The 15,100-nt window shown below is 49.9% G+C and overlaps 1 long non-coding RNA gene across 1 annotated transcript; it reads right to left on the reverse strand.

Annotated features, from left to right (window-relative positions):
* Positions 1-3,517: 3,517 nt before the first annotated feature.
* On the reverse strand, positions 3,518-7,594 carry LOC140420138 (uncharacterized). The gene is made up of 2 exons (XR_011946196.1): positions 7,086-7,594; positions 3,518-4,903 (listed from the first exon to the last, which is right to left on the reverse strand). It is a non-coding gene; the product is annotated as an uncharacterized lncRNA (long non-coding RNA).
* Positions 7,595-15,100: the final 7,506 nt, after the last annotated feature.

A 15,100-nucleotide genomic window follows, 5' to 3' on the forward strand; every position in this document is an offset into this window, starting at 1 on the left:
ACATGGCTGGGTTTCTTAGACTTGAGAAAATTAAGTTCACCCGGAGAGGATCAACGTTAGGGTTCGTTCGGAGGTGGCAGCCGTTTATCGACTTCTTCAGAGAAAACTAAACTGTCAGCAGAGGCAATAAAGGGTGGGGGGGGTGTGATGAGATAGGGGGGCGTTAGGCTATTTTGTGTCTAGAGTAGGAGGGAGCAGTGGGAGATGGAGGGATGTTTACGCAATGAACTATGTTTACATTTGTATTTGTATCGCTTATTGTAAGAAAAGCACAAATGGCAGAGTTTGTAAGGAGCATCCAGGAGGGCTTCTTAAAACAATATGTAAACAGTCCAACTAGGGAAGAGGCGGTACTGGACCTGGTATTGGGGAATGAGCCCGGCCAGGTGGTAGATGTTTCAGTAGGGGAGCATTTCGGTAACAGTGACCACAATTCAGTAAGTTTTAAAGTACTGGTGGACAAGGATAAGAGTGGTCCGAGGATGAATGTGCTAAATTGGGGGAAGGCTAATTATAACAATATTAGGCGGGAACTGAAGAGCATAGATTGGGGGCGGATGTTTGAGGGCAAATCAACATCTGACATGTGGGAGGCTTTCAAGTGTCAGTTGATAGGAATACAGGACAGGCATGTTCCTGTGAGGAAGAAAGACAAATACGGCAATTTTCGGGAACCTTGGATGACGAATGATATTGTAGGCCTCGTCAAAAAGAAAAAGGAGGCATTTGTCAGGGCTAAAAGGCTGGGAACAGACGAAGCCTGTGTGGCATATAAGGAAAGTAGGAAGGAACTTAAGCAGGGAGTCAGGAGGGCTAGAAGGGGTCATGAAAAGTCATTGGCAAATAGGGTTAAGGAAAATCCCAAGGCTTTTTACACTTACATAAAAAGCAAGAGGGTAGCCAGGGAAAGGGTTGGCCCACTGAAGGATAGGCAAGGGAATCTATGTGTGGAGCCAGAGGAAATGGGCGAGGTACTAAATGAATACTTTGCATCAGTATTCACCAAAGAGAAGGAATTGGTAGATGTTGAGTCTGGAGAAGGGGGTGTAGATAGCCTGGGTCACATTGTGATCCAAAAAGACGAGGTGTTGGGTGTCTTAAAAAATATTAAGGTAGATAAGTCCCCAGGGCCGGATGGGATCTACCCCAGAATACTGAAGGAGGCTGGAGAGGAAATTGCTGAGGCCTTGACAGAAATCTTTGGATCCTCGCTGTCTTCAGGGGATGTCCCGGAGGACTGGAGAATAGCCAATGTTGTTCCTCTGTTTAAGAAGGGTGGCAGGGATAATCCCGGGAACTACAGGCCGGTGAGCCTTACTTCAGTGGTAGGGAAATTACTGGAGAGAATTCTTCGAGACAGGATCTACTCCCATTTGGAAGCAAATGGACGTATTAGTGAGAGGCAGCACGGTTTTGTGAAGGGGAGGTCGTGTCTCACTAACTTGATAGAGTTTTTCGAGGAGGTCACTAAGATGATTGATGCAGGTAGGGCAGTAGATGTTGTCTATATGGACTTCAGTAAGGCCTTTGACAAGGTCCCTCATGGTAGACTAGTACAAAAGGTGAAGTCACACGGGATCAGGGGTGAACTGGCAAGGTGGATACAGAACTGGCTAGGCCATAGAAGGCAGAGGGTAGCAATGGAGGGATGCTTTTCTAATTGGAGGGCTGTGACCAGTGGTGTTCCACAGGGATCAGTGCTGGGACCTTTGCTCTTTGTAGTATATATAAATGATTTGGAGGAAAATGTAACTGGTCTGATTAGTAAGTTTGCAGACGACACAAAGGTTGGTGGAATTGCGGATAGCGATGAGGACTGTCTGAGGATACAGCAGGATTTAGATTGTCTGGAGACTTGGGCGGAGAGATGGCAGATGGAGTTTAACCTGGACAAATGTGAGGTAATGCATTTTGGAAGGGCTAATGCAGGTAGGGAATATACAGTGAATGGTAGAACCCTCAAGAGTATTGAAAGTCAAAGAGATCTAGGAGTACAGGTCCACAGATCACTGAAAGGGGCTACACAGGTGGAGAAGGTAGTCAAGAAGGCATACGGCATGCTTGCCTTCATTGGCCGGGGCATTGAGTATAAGAATTGGCAAGTCATGTTGCAGCTGTATAGAACCTTAGTTAGGCCACACTTGGAGTATAGTGTTCAATTCTGGTCGCCACACTACCAGAAGGATGTGGAGGCTTTAGAGAGGGTGCAGAAGAGATTTACCAGAATGTTGCCTGGTATGGAGGGCATAAGCTATGAGGAGCGATTGAATAAACTCGGTTTGTTCTCACTGGAACGAAGGAGGTTGAGGGGCGACCTGATAGAGGTATACAAAATTATGAGGGGCATAGACAGAGTGGATAGTCAGAGGCTTTTCCCCAGGGTAGAGGGGTCAATTACTAGGGGGCATAGGTTTAAGGTGAGAGGGGCAAAGTTTAGAGTAGATGTACGAGGCAAGTTTTTTACGCAGAGGGTAGTGGGTGCCTGGAACTCACTACCGGAGGAGGTAGTGGAGGCAGGGACGATAGGGACATTTAAGGGGCATCTTGACAAATATATGAATAGGATGGGAATAGAAGGATACGGACCCAGGAAGTGTAGAAGATTGTAGTTTAGTCGGGCAGTATGGTCGGCACGGGCTTGGAGGGCCGAAGGGCCTGTTCCTGTGCTGTACATTTCTTTGTTCTTTGTTCTTTGTTAAATGCCTTAATCAAATATTTTTAAAACTTTGCCCCTCGCACCTTAAACCTCTGTCACCTGGTAATTGACTTTTCCAACCTGGGAAAAAGCTTCTGACTATCCACTCTGTCCATGCCACTCAGAATTGTGTAAACTTTTATCAGATCGTCCCTCAATCTCCGTCGCTCGAGTGAAAACAATCCGAGTTTATCCAACCTCTCCTGACAGCTAATACCCTCCAGGCCAGGCAGCATCCTGGTAAATCTCGTCTGTACTCTCTCCAAAGCCGCCACATCCTTTTGGTAATGTGGTGACCAGAATTGTAGGCAATATTCCACGTGTGGCCTAACTAAGGTTCTGTACAGCTGCAGCATGACTTGCCAATTTTATACTCCATGCCCCGACCAATGAAGACAAGCATGCCGTCTGCCTTCTTAGCTCCTTATCCACATGCGTTGCCACTTTCTTTGATATGTTTATTGTAATTTCCCAATCTACCACAGACAACTTGCCCCTCATACCATGACAGTTTCCTTCTGCGAGAAACACACAGATAAATTAGGCAAAAGAACCCTGTAACCACCATAGCCCATCTTCATGGCAACATGGCTACTTGGGGACTAAATATCTTTCAACGTGCAAACACCTTTTCATTCTGAGCCCCTTGTCAAACTTGGAACCAGATAATCGCAACGAGGCTCAAAAATGGTCAGCCCACCGGAGGCAGAGGTGTTAGACCGGCCAGTCCAGCAGAAAGAAACCCTCCAATCATCACCATTCACCAGATGTCAGAATGAACAAAATGCAGTCCTGGATGTCAGTGAGAGCAGAAACAATAACAACTGAGCCAACATCTGTAATTTACTGTGAACTTGTTGGAGTCACAACAGGTGTGATGAACCACAAACCCCCTCCCCACATTGAGCGCAGATGAATGGTCTCTCCCCAGAATTAACTCGCTAGTGTCTCTGAGATTGGGATGGATCATTGAATGTCTCCCCTGCTCAGAGCAGGTGAATGGCTTCTTCCAGGTATGAACTCGCTAGTGTTCCCACAGGGTGTATGGATATCTGAATCCTTTCTCTCACTAAGAGCAGGTTAACGCCTTCTCCCCAGTGTGAACTCGCTGGTGTGTCTGCAGGTGGGATGATTGAGTGAATCCCTTCCTACACTGAGAGCAGGTGAATGGCTTCTCCCCAGTGTGAATTCGCTGATGTATCCGCAGGTTGGATAACCGAGCGAATCCCTTCTCACATTGAAAACAGGTGAACGGCCTCTCTCCAGTGTGAATTCGCTGGTGTTTCTGCAGGTCGGATGATTGAGTGAATCTATTCTCACACTGAGAACAAGCGAATGGCTTCTCCCCAGTGTGAACTCGCTGGTGTGACAGCAGGCTCGATGAAGTAGTGAATCCCTTCTCACAATGAGAGCAGGTGAACGGCCTCTCCCCACTGTGAACTCGTTGGTGTTTCAGCAGGCTCGATGAAGTAGTGAATCCCTTCTCACACTGAGAGCAGGTGAACGGCCTCTCCCCAGTGTGAACTCGCTGATGTATCCGCAGGTTGTCTAACCGAGTGAATCCCTTCCCACACTGAGAGCAGATGAACGACCTCTCCCCAGTGTGAACTCGCTGATGCATCTGCAGGTTGCCTAACCGCGTGAATTCCTTCCCACACTGAGAGCAGATGAATGGCCTCTCCCCAGTGTGAACTCGCTGGTGTGACTGCAGGGCGGATAACTGAATGAATCCCTTCCCACACACAGAGCAACTGAATGGCCTCTCCCCAGTGTGACTGCGCCGATGAGCTTCCAGCTGTGATGGAGCCCTGAATCCCTTCCCACAGTCCCCACATTTCCACCGTTTCTCCAGGGCCCGGGTGTCGTCATGTCTCTCCAGGTTTGTCGATCAGTTGAAGCCTCGTCCACACACAGAACACGTGTCCGTTCTCTCCCCTGTGAATGGTGTGATTTTTTTTCAGGCTGTGTAACTGGTTAAAGCTCTTTCCACAGTCAGTGCTCTGGAACACTCTCACACCGGTGTGTGTGTTTCGGTGCTTTTCCAGTCACACTGATAGTTAAAATTTTTTGAAGCAGACAGAAAAGACAAACATTTCTCCTTCTAGATTCAGAGTCCGGTGATATTCACTTCCAAGGAATTGAGAGACTCAGTCAGACTGAGAGCTGACAGTTGAGATTTCGGTCTGTAATTCCTCCTCTTCTAATAGCCTGTAAAAACAATTTACAAAAGACATCACTGTCAGTACAGGATAGAAATTCAGAACAGACAATTCCAGTTTCTAGAGAACATTCTTTCCTCGCTCATTCCCCAAAAGCTGTAAATCTCCATCCCACACACTCTCCCTCCATTCTCACTCTGCCGTATCTAATATCCATCCTCCCAATTCTCCTGAAGGTGCTGATTCAGGTTGATTGACAGATCCATGCTCACTGCTTCGTGTCTTCGGCAGAGATCATAACAAATACGAGCTGCAGTTGGCCATTCGGCCCATCGAGCCTCCATCTATTCTGTGGGATCATTGGCCGATCTATGTCAGCGGCATTCTCCGTGTTGTTGACCAGAGGCTGGATGTGCTGACTCAATATCTGTGAGCTCATGAGGCCGAGCTGTAAAACACCATGAAGAGGCTCGATGATCCGGAGGAGAGAATCCTGAACGTTGAGCCTGATGCCTCCTCGGCGGAGGCACAAATTCAATCCTTGGAAACCGGCTGAGTGATGTGGCGGACTCCTGTAGAACTTGGAGAACCGAGGGTCAGAGAAAGAACATCCAAGTTGTCGGCCTGCCAGAAGGTGTGGAGGGTGTGGAGAACCCGTTAGGTTCTTCGAGGACCGGCTGCCACGTTTTCTCAAGCTGGATATGAAGCCTGGGTGTTTCAAAATAGAAAGGGCATCGGATCCTGTCTTTGAGGCCGAGGGATCGTTTTCATCCCAGGCCTGTAATCATTCACTTCCACAACTTGAAAGATCACCAGAGGGTCCTGGAGACGGGTAAGGTGAGGTGGGACCTGGCTCCCACCTCACCTTACAGTGAATTATGTCGCTTTATCCTGTAACCCTGAAAATTGTATCTGACAACTCCGTCAAGTCTTTCAATAATCCGACTACTGCCTTGGTCTTCGCTAAATCCTTGAAGGATAGGATTGGAGCAATGATTTGCAGCTCAGACTAACTCAGGCTCTAATCCAGACTCTTTCCCTATCATGGTGTTGTTATCTTTTATACTGTTGAAGGGAGTTGTTATTCTGTGAGCACCGATTAAATGTCTTCTTCTCCTCCTCGAGTGTTCCAGGGACTCGTATTATCTTATCTCAGTTATGGTAGATGTGCCGTTTGCTTATTATCCGTCGTCTTTCTTCTATTATCCGAGCGTTAATCATGGCAGAACAGAGTGGTGCCATTGCCGAAGGGTGGTTCCACTGTGCTAAAGTGGATTGGTCACACTAAATTACCCCTTAGTGTCCAAGATGTTTAGGTTAGATGGCTTGACCATGATCAATGCACCGGGTTACGAGAATAGGATGGGGAGTGAGCTTCATTGAAGTGTTCTTTCTGAGGGTCACTTCAGACTTGAGGGGTGAATGGCCTTCTGCACTACGGGAGTTCTATGTCATCCATGTTGTGTTATTCATTTTAATTTGTATATGTTGTTAGTCTGTTTGTAATATTTTACAAACTGAATTGTTATCCTCTGTTTTTATATAATCTTACCCTCTTTCCCCACTCACTATTTTAACCTGTTAACTGGTTGTTCAATTGATTTGGCATTTCATCTCGAGGCTCTGGTCCCTCAAATATCCTGTTCCAAATTAATTCTGCAATGTGTTGCTTGTATTTATGTTGGCAATATATCTGTTGCACTCATTGTTTAGAAATGATTTAAAAAATAACAATTTATTAAAAATCTGTCCACCTCATCCGTGAATATATTCAATGACCCCCACACCCCACTGGTCCCTGTGGAAGTGAAATCCAGAGGCTAATAGCCCTCTGAGTGAGATGACTGGAAAGATATAACATAGCAACAGTACAATATTACAAGGTTAGAAATAATAATAAATGTACTTTAATGTACTACAGAACCATAAATACTATATTTAATCTGTACCATACAACAACACGAGACATGTCTCTGTCCGACATTAATTTACTGTCTTCTTAAATGTCAGCCATCTCCTGGAAAAAACAGCCCTTTGAATGTGAACAAATATATGTGTCAAGCTGAGGGAGCAAACGATGTCAATGTCTTTACGAGAGAGGCCTGGGCCTTTCCTGGGTCTGCAACCTCCCTGGATTCACTTCCTTTCCCTTCATTTGCTGCAAGTGACCAATTTAAGGTCAGAATGAGCAAAGAAATGGAAAGGGGGAGAAAAGAAAGTGTTTTACTCACAGATGTTGGAGACAGGAGGGGTTTGCAGTCTGTGGAAAGCCCCAGGTTTCCTCATTGTCCAGCTTCCGCATTCAGACAACGGGGGAGCTGATTGGATGGTGGAAAAGACTCCTTCCGGCTCACCAACAACCTTCCGGTGCACGCTTCGGAGTCCGCGGTGACGTCCCAGGGTTCCAGTGCGCAGGCTCAGCGCGCGGACACAGCAGCTCCGCCCCACTCATTCTTCCCCCTCCTCGAGATAAGGTTTCCAGGCAACCGGCTGACAGCTCCGGCCAGAGCGAGAAGCCACTGGGTGATTTCCCCTCCCCCCGGCACGGGGCTGCGCATGTCCAAGAGAGAGGAGAGGCTGCGCATGTTCGAGGGAAAGTCCACTCCCTGACCTTCCTGCTGAGGTATTGACCAATGGCAAGAGTTAGGACCGGAAGGACTCTGGTCCTCTAGCCAATCAGTTCGAGTTTTGTGTGAATGACGATTGAACTTCACACAGATTCAAACTTCCTCCTGTCTCCAACATCTGTGAGTCAAACACTTTCTTTTTTCCCCCTTTCCATTTCTTTTCTCATTCTGACCTTCAATTGGTGATTTGCAGCAACTGAAGGGAAAGGAAGTGAATCCAGGGAGGGTGTAGACTCTGGAAAGTGTCATGATATTCAAACACACACATCATGATAGACACACCAACAGACAAATCAGAACACACAACATCACAACCAATCACAGACAAAGACAGGGACTGTATAAAAGGACAAACATGACACCTGGTGGACAGTAGATCTGGGGACAAGGACAACGACAAGACCTGTTTTAACATCACAGACAGGGAGTCCCCACGTGCAGAGTATCAAGACAATACTGTAGATAGTAAGTTTGAATAAAACAGCGTTGTACCAAATACAACTGTGTTGGCTCATCTGTGTGTCAGAACGCCCAACACCACATGGTACAGGAGTGGATCGATACCTGCCGACTAACCTGCCATTCTGGACATGGACTTCACCGATAAACCGCAGCCGTTGCAAGTCGCGGGGAACCTTGGTACCAATTGGAAGCTCTTCAAGCAGCGATTCGACCTGTACATCCGAGCCAACGAGAAGCAGAGTGCCTCGGATTAAAGAAAGATTGCAATGCTCCTCTTCTACGCAGGTCAGCATGCCATCGATGTCTTCAACTCACTGGTGTTCGAAGAAGGTGAAAACCAATCCAAGTATGACACAGTCATCCTCAAGCTAGACCAGCACTTTAATGTTGAAGAGAATGAAAGTTTTGAAAGATATCTCTTTCAGCAACGCCTGCAAGGTGAGGAGATTTTTCAACCCTTTTTGACGCACCTCCGAATTCTAGCGCAGTCCTGCAGTTACGACAACACCTCAGAGTCCATGATCAGGGACCAGATTGTTTTTGGCGTTGCCTCCAGTGGCCTACGCCAGCAGCTTCTTAAAATCAAAAGCCTCACCTTAGCGTCTGCAGTGGAAGCCTGTGTCCTCCACGAGAATGCAACCAGCCGTTTTGCCCAATTTCAGGCGTCCGAATTGGCACGGAGGGGGTCCCCAGCCGTCGAATCGGCAAGCCAGGCCGCCCACGACGCCGAACGCATCCAGGCCATCGATTATCTCCCGACCCGCGGCCCCGACGAGAGCGGCCGCTTCCCGCGCTTTTCGCGGTCTCCTGCGCTTGTGCGCGCCAAAACCAACGGCAACATCGAGGGACGCACCGCGCAGGCGCGCCCAATGCAAGATCACACTGCGCATGCGCAGTGGTGCAACGAACGCCGTGACGTCATGACGTGCGGCAACTGTGGAGCTGTACACTTAAAAGGGCAATGTCCTGCTAAAAACCGACAGTCCCTCCGATGTGGCAAGATGGGCCACTATGCTGCCTACTGTCGTGCGGCTCAACCCATGGATCCTACACATCTCCGACAACCTCGCAGACACGTCAGGACCGTCCAGCCCACGCATCAAGATTTCCAGCTAAATGATGCAGATGACCAGGATGCCTTCCGGGTTTCCGTCATCAATGTAAACAGGGTCAATGCCATCAATCCGGCCGATGAGTGGAGTGCCACCCTAACGGTCAACCGATCGCACGTCACCTTCCGTCTGGACACCGGCGCATCCGCCAACCTGATTGCATATTCTGAATTCCAGGCCATGAAGGTCAAACCACCCATCATGCCATCCCGGCTCAAGATGGTTGATTATAACGGGAACGTCACCCCGTCCATGGGTTCTTGCCAGCTACAGATAACTCACAAAATGCACACGGCCACACTCCCCTTCGAAGTTGTTGGCTCATCAAAAGATTCGTTACTGGGCGCACAGGCATGTAAGGTCCTTCACCTGGTACAGCGCATTATGTCTCTCTCTCCAGATGAGATATCCGACTTCCCGGATGCTGAGTTCCACGCAAATCTCCATTCCCTCCTTGCTCACAGCCAGGAGGTATTTGAAGGCATGGGGACATTGCCATACACTTACAAGATTCGCCTCAAACCGGACGCCATCCCGGTTGTTCACGCACCTCGCAGGGTTCCTGCGCCACTCAAAGATCGCCTCAAGTTGCAGCTGCAGGCTCTTCAGGACCAAGGGGTCCTATCCAGGGTCACGGAGCCCACGCCATGGGTCAGCTCCATGCTCTGTGTAAAAAAGCCCTCTGGCAAGCTCCGCATATGCATAGATCCTAAAGATCTAAATAACAACATCATGCGGGAACACTATCCCATCCCGAAACGAGAGGAAATCACCAGCGAGATGGCCCAAGCTAAAATATTTACCAAACTGGATGCGTCCAAAGGATTTTGGCAGATCCAATTGGACCCGGCCAGCCGAAGGCTATGCACGTTTAACACCCCTTTCGGCAGATTCTGCTACAACCGGATGCCATTTGGCATCATCTCGGCATCTGAGGTTTTCCACCGAATCATGGAGCAGATGATGGAAGGCATCGAAGGGGTACGTGTATATGTGGACGATATCATCATTTGGTCCACCACTCCGCAGGAACACATGCATCGTCTACGATGCGTCTTCGCCCGCATATGACAAAATGGCCTGCGTCTCAACCGCGCCAAGTGTGCCTTTGGCCAGACTAAGCTGAAGTTCCTCGGGGACCACATCTCACAATCAGGGGTCCGTCCCGATGCAGACAAAATTAGCGCCATCAAAGCCATGCCACGGCCGGCTGACAAGAAGGCTGTCCGAAGATTCTTGGGCATGGTCAACTTCCTTGAGAAGTTAATTCCCAACCTTGCTTCTCATACAACGGCTATGCGCCATCTCGTGAAGAAATCAACAGAATTCCAATGGCAACAATCGCACCAGCTGGAATGGGAGGAGCTCAAGCACAAACTGGTCACGGCACCAGTGTTGACGTTCTTTGACACGGCTCGCCCCACAAAAATCTCGACGGATGCCAGCCAATCTGGTATTGGAGCAGTACTCTTGCAGAAAGATAGCACGTCGTCATGGGCCATGGTTGCATATGCCTCACGAGCCATGACCCCTACGGAACAGCGCTACGCGCAAATAGAAAAAGAATGTTTGGGCTTGTTAACTGGATTGGACAAGTTCCACGACTATGTGTATGGTCTTCCACGATTCACGGTCGAAACTGACCACCGGCCCCTGGTCAACATAATAAACAAGGACCTGAACGACATGACCCCTCGCCTCCAGCGCATCTTACTTAAACTCAGGAGGTATGATTTCGAACTGATCTACACTCCGGGGAAGGATCTCATCGTGGCGGACACGCTCTCCCGAGCAGTGAGTACACCACCAGATGCGGAGGGGTTCGTATGTCAAATTGAGGCACACGTTACTCTGACAGCAGCAAATCTGAAGGCTGACGACCCAAGTCTGGCCCGCATACGCGCAGAGACAGCGACTGACCCCCTTCTACAGCGAGTGATGCGCCACATGGCGGAAGGGTGGCTCAAAGGGCAGTGCCCGCAGTTTTATAATGTGCGAAATGACCTTACCAACATTGACGGGGTCCTTATGAAGTTAGACAGGATTGTCATTCCGCACAGCATGCGCCAGATGATTCTTAATCAACTACACGAAGGCCACTTGGGAGTCGAGAAATGCAGACGGAGGGCCCAAGAGGCGGTATATTGGCCGGGTATTAATGAAGACATAGCCAACATGGTGCTCAATTGCACAACCTGTCAGAGGTTTCAGCCGGCGCAACCTCCGGAGACGCTTCTACCACACGAGATGGTGACGTCCCCCTGGGCGAAATGGGTGTTGACCTATTTCACGCGCTCGGCAGAGATTACATCATTATTATAGATTACTTTTCCAACTACCCGGAAGTCATGCCTCTACATGATCTGACGTCGTCCGCAGTCATTGGGGCCTGCAAGGAAACATTTGCTCGCCATGGCATTCCAATGACTGTCATGTTGGACAATGGACCCTGTTTCGCCAGCCGTGAATGGTCGTCCTTTGCCGCAGCATATGGTTTCACTCATGTGACGTCCAGCCCTCTACATCCACAGTCGAATGGGAAGGCAGAGAAGGGCGTTCACATTGCCAAGCGGCTCCTCTGCTGCCGGATCGGACTTTAACCTCGCCTTGCTGGCCTATCGATCGGCCCCGCTAGCCAAGGGTCTCTCGCCAGCACAGCTCCTGATGAGTCGCTCCCTCAGGACGACGGTACCATCCATCCTGGCACCAACAACGGACCATGATACGGTTCTTCGTAAGGTGCAAATGCAGCGTGATCGCCAGAAGAGTCTGTACGACACACGGGCGACGGACCTTCCCCCCCTGTCCTCCGGAGACAAAGTACACATCCATCTACCGCATGGTGGCTGGTCAGCACCGGCCGAAGTTCTCCGACGTGTGGCTCCCCGCTCGTTCCTGATACGCATGCCGGATGGTTCAGTGCGTCGCCGCAATCGGCGCGCCCTTCGCCGACTTCCACGCTCGCAGCCACACTGTACACACACGCCGGATCCTCAACAGGCTTCCGAGGATGACTTTGTGGAGCTGCCGCAGATCACGCCCCTTCCATCGCCACCCATGGCCAGGCTTGCACATCAGCCGGTGGTTCTTGACCCACCCTTGAGGCAGTCAACCCGAATTCGTCGCACACCCATTAGACTGGACTTATAACACTGTTCATACTTTTAAAAAGTTAAACACTACTGTATTATAACCTGTTGTTGTTTATCGTTCCAGATATCGTTTGACCGGACCACTATTCAAAGTTTTTTTTTCGCATTCATGTTTTGTTATGGTACAACCTCGTTAGCTTGACGCACCCGACATCGCCCCATGTAAATAGTTACGTCATATGCACATGCTGTACACAACACACACACACTCTTAGATGCACTCACGACACGATTATATTTATAACCACGCAGGCACATATCTTTGTAAAAAGGGGGGATGTCATGATATTCAAACACACACATCATGATAGACACACCAACAGACAAATCAGAACACACAACACCACAACCAATCACAGACAAAGACAGGGACTGTATAAAAGGACAAACACGACACCTGGTGGACAGTAGATCTGGGGACAAGGACAACGACAAGACCTGTTTTAACATCACAGACAGGGAGTCCCCACGTGCAGAGTATCAAGACAATACTGTAGATAGTAAGTTTGAATAAAACAGCGTTGTACCAAATACAACTGTGTTGGCTCATCTGTGTGTCAGAACGCCCAACACCACAGAAAGGTTGGCCCAGGTCTCTCTCTCTCTTAACACATTGACATCCTTTGCTCCCTCAGCTTGACACATTTATTTGTCTGGCTAAAAGAATGTTCTCTTTCATAATATCCACAATCCCACTATCCCCTGACGCTCTCAGTCCATCGCCAACGGTTCTATCGCCAGGGCAAGGGCAACACCAGTGGGGAGAGGGGGCACCCCTGCCTCGTCCCCCAGTGCAGAATGAAATAATCTGAAATCACCCGGTTCGTCCGTATAAATGCCACCAGACCCAGTCCACAAAACCTGCCCAAATCCAAACTGCCCCAGGACCTCCCACAAATAGTCCCACTCCACTCGATCAAAGACCTCTGCCTCCATGGCAACCACCACTTCGACCTCTCGTCCCTCTGGCGGTATCGTGATCACATTGAGTAGCCTCCTGATGTTGGCCGTCAAATGCCTCCCCTTCACAAACCATGTTGCGTCCTCCCCTATCACCCCTGGGACACAATCCACTATTCCCGAGGCCAAGATCTTAGCCAATATTTAGCATGGAGATGAGTCTCTATGACCCACATTGTTCCGGGTCCTTTTCCCACTTCAAAATGAGGGTAAATGAAGCCTGCGACAACGTCGGGGGTGAACTCCCAGCTCCCTTGCCTTGTTAAAATCCCTTCCCAGAAGCGACCCCAATACCCCCCATGAATTTCTTATAAAATTCCACCAGGTACCTGTCAGCACCCTTGCCCAAGTGCATCGCCTCCAGTCCCTCCACCGCTTCTACCAGCCTAATTGGGTCCCCGGGACCTCCACCAGCTCCTCATCCACCTTTGGGAACTCCAACCCCTCCATAAACCGCCTCATCGCCTCCGCGCCGGCTGGGGATTCTGACTCGTACAGCTTGCTGTAAAAGTCCCGAAACAACCCATTCACCCCCGCCAGGTCCAAGACCATCTTCCCTCCCTCGTCCTTCACTTTCCCGATCTCCCACGCAGCCTCCTGTTTCCTCAATTGGTGGGCTAGCACCCTGCTTGCCTTCTCCCCATACTCATACACCGCCCCTCTCACCCTTATCAACTGCCCCACCGTCGCTGTTCTGTTCCAGGGACAGGGTCACTCTGATTAAAGGGACAGGATCTCTGTTCTGTTCCAAGGACAGGGTCTCTCTGATTAAAGGGACAGGATCTCTGTTCTGGCGAGGGTGTGGTCAGGGGGGCCACAGACCCGGCTATTTATTTTGTGGAGGCCGGGAGCTTTTCGTGGCGTGGCTGCCAACCCCTCACCGGTCGCAGCATCGGTGAGGGGGCTGCGCCGATTTTTTCCATGTAAAATGCCACAGATCCTCTGCACTTAGCCTCGGAATTGGAGAATTTGACCCAGGATCTCTCACTGATTAAAGGCACAGGGGGCGGGATTCTACGCTTGCCGACGGCGATTTTGTAATCAGCGATCAGGCAGAGAATTCCTTTTTCCGACTGAATCGGGGGTGGCATCGGTTTTTGGACGCTTCGCACCCTCCAAAACGGCGTCATCGAGGAGTAGCCGCATGCCATTGGGACGGCCTCCGGATGTTAGCTGAAGGCCCTCCCCCGATGCTCCGCCCCTGCTGGGCCAAGTTCCCAACTACGCAGTTGACGTGTGGTCCCAGCCGTGTGGGAAGTCGCATGGCAGCTGCAGAGTGTGTGCAGCGGCACAAGTCGGCGGGCGGGGCGGCCTTCGGCGAGAGCTGGGGGGACTGGTGGCCCAGGGTGGCAAGGGGAGGTCCAGAGGGGCCACTATCTGTCAGGTCAGGTCCGCTCGCGGCCGACATGTTGTACAGCGCGACTGCTGCAGGTCGCGCCATGCGCATGTGCGGCCACGGACCCGGCCATTCTCTGGCCGCTTATTTTGTGGAGGCCGTGCGTTTTACGTGGCGCGGCTGTGAGCCCCTCTCCGGTCAGAGGATCGGTGCTGGGGCCTCGCCCATCTTTCCCATGGAGAATGTTTCAATTCTCTGTGAATAGCTTGCACAGCAAACTCAAGGTAAGATGAAGTAAAGAGGTTGGTTTATTTTTACACACACGGGGGTGAGAGGGGTTTCCCAACATCCACCCACTTTTGCACTCGTACAATAAACGGGGGATAAGGAAAAAGGAAGAGGGTTCCGGGAATGACCACAATAAAATACAAGTTATGGTTATCCATGTGTCCAGAATCCAAAGTCTAATGGAATGTTCCTTCAGTGGGAGGTTTACTGTTGCGGGAGATCCGTCTTTCCAGCAGTGAGACTTCCACGATGGGGGAAGACACGGAGACTGAGTCAGTCCGGGAGGAACAAGAGCCAATGTTTTAGCCA

This window comes from Scyliorhinus torazame, chromosome 5 (assembly GCF_047496885.1).
Source record: "Scyliorhinus torazame isolate Kashiwa2021f chromosome 5, sScyTor2.1, whole genome shotgun sequence".
NCBI classification, from domain to species: Eukaryota; Metazoa; Chordata; class Chondrichthyes; order Carcharhiniformes; family Scyliorhinidae; genus Scyliorhinus; species Scyliorhinus torazame.